This window comes from Lygodium microphyllum, chromosome 6 (genome assembly GCF_053477565.2).
Source record: "Lygodium microphyllum isolate KBCC chromosome 6, Lygodium_microphyllum_v1.1.10, whole genome shotgun sequence".
In the NCBI taxonomy this organism is placed as follows: Eukaryota; Viridiplantae; Streptophyta; class Polypodiopsida; order Schizaeales; family Lygodiaceae; genus Lygodium; species Lygodium microphyllum.
Window position 1 is genome coordinate 166,273,317 of NC_141140.1, and position 2,246 is coordinate 166,275,562.

The window sequence follows — 2,246 nt, forward strand, 5'->3', positions numbered from 1 at the left end:
TCTTCATCATATTGTTTTGCCCAGCAATCATCTGTAGTGTGACCATTTCTATTGCAATAAGAACAATGTTTATTAGAAAAGTTGAGACGAGAGAAGTTACCAACATGATTACTCCTACGTGTAGAGCATGTAAAGGGATGCCTTCAAGCAAGTAATGCTTGGTCGATTTGTTCTGAGTGTGTGTCCTCTTGTGAGATCATAATTGTTTCTTGATTTGTGAGTCACAGTTCATGTCATTGTGAATATTCAATCAAACATTTACAATCTTGATCAAAATTGATCCCATATTTGTTAGATAATATGGTAACAATATTATCATAAGCAAGATCCTTTAGAGTATCAAGAAGCTATGTTATCAAGAATCCATGCCATGGACGAACTTGGAATGCCATCGCGTACCCTTTATGACACCGAGGATGAGCATCCACACAAAGAGAACCTCATGCACATAAAGGCAATGAGGTACAAAATATTAAGTCATAGAATCCACGTTGTGGAGGACGCATGTCCATGTGAAGAGAACTCCACGCACCTGGACGCGACACACAGAAGATCCGAGTCATAGAATCCATGTCATGGCGGGTGGACTTGAAATGTCGTGGATGCTGACGAGGTGAGAGAAGCACGAAAACCGCACTAACGCAAGCGATCAAAGGTAGGGAATGTGAAGAGAAGGTGATCAGACTGCCCACCTGAGCTAGGCTAGATTGGATGCAGGGTGTGCATGAGGACTTGGGGGTGTGCCATGACACACAAGGGCCGAGGCCAAGAAAACCTTGTCGAACTGAGCAAAAGGGAGACAAATCAGTGCGATGGCAACCAGAATCCTAGTGGATCGTAGCACCAAGGCTACTCTACCACTTACAATACCCGGCCACATATTTAAGCCGTCTGCAAAGGATTCATCTCCCCGATCGTTCGGAATTTCCATTCAGAGTCCTCGAGGCGACCACTTCTGGCACCTGGAGGGAGACTCTCGACACATGCTCTCGACGATGCACAAGTGCCCCTACTATCAGTCACGTAACAACCGCAGAGGTAGAGAGTGCTGCATCTAGCATGGATTCTGACTTAGAGGCATTTAGTCATAATCCTACACATGGTAGCTTCGCGCTAGTGGCTTTTCAACCAAGCGCAATGACAAATTATGTGAATCAATGGTTCCTCTCGTAGTAAGTTGAATTACTATTGAAGCACCACTCATCAGTAGGGTAAAACTAACCTGCAGTGTGAACCCAGCTCACGTTTCCTATTGGTGGGTGAACAATCCAACACTTGGCGAATTCTGCTTTGCAATGATAGGAAGAGTCGACATCGAAGGATCAAAAAGCAACGTCGCTATGAACGCTTGGCTGCCACAAGCCTGTTATCCATGTGGTAACTTTTTTGACACCTCTAGCTTCAAATTCTGAAACACTAAAGGATCGATAGGCCGTGCTTTCACAGTTTGTATTCGTATTAAAAATCAAAATCAAATGAGCTTTTACCCTTTTGTTCCACATGTGTTTCTGTTCTCATTGAGCTCATCTTAAAACACCTGCGTTGTCTTTTAACAGATGTTCCGCCCCAACCAAACTCCCCACTTGACAATGTCTTCCACCTGGATTGGCATGCGAGCGCACCTTAAGACCTGAAGCATGGGCCGAGCCCTACCTCCAACTCATGGAGTAAGTAAAAAAACGTTTAAAGTAGTGGTATTTCACTTGCGCCAAAGGCTCCCACTTATTCTACACCTCTCAAGTCATTTCACAAAGTCGGACTAGAGTCAAGCTCAATAGGGTCTTCATTCCCCACTGATCTGTGACTTTTGTAAGAAAACTGGGCATATTGAAAAATTTTGCGATACCAAGAAAAGGTCTCAAAGAGCATATCTTGCTACAATCAAAGAAATGAAGACAATAATGAAGAATAATAATAATAATAATAACCCCAAGATCAAAAGGATAGGACTTGCCAGTCCCTCTTGTGTAGCTCATTTTTTGATAGACTTTTTTTAATTTTAAAAATGGGGACTTGCCTAATGTTCCCACCATAAGCTCCTATACTCCTCATGTAACCTCTGCACACTACAGCCTCTATACACTTAGTGAGACCTTCTAACAGCCTCTAGCTTTGTATGGTTGGTTATTTCCATCTCTACACTTAGCATGGTTCTACTCATGACAACCTCTATATACTCTGTGTCTTTCTTGGTTGTGATTGAGGAGGGGTGTTGAGAAATGTGCAATGACATCCACCATAGCCTC

General features: G+C 43.1%; 1 pseudogene; it reads right to left on the reverse strand.

Moving 5' to 3' along the window:
• Nucleotides 1-801: 801 nt before the first annotated feature.
• LOC148035379 (25S ribosomal RNA) lies at nt 802-1,800 on the reverse strand (annotated as a pseudogene; the record flags this gene model as incomplete).
• Nucleotides 1,801-2,246: the final 446 nt, after the last annotated feature.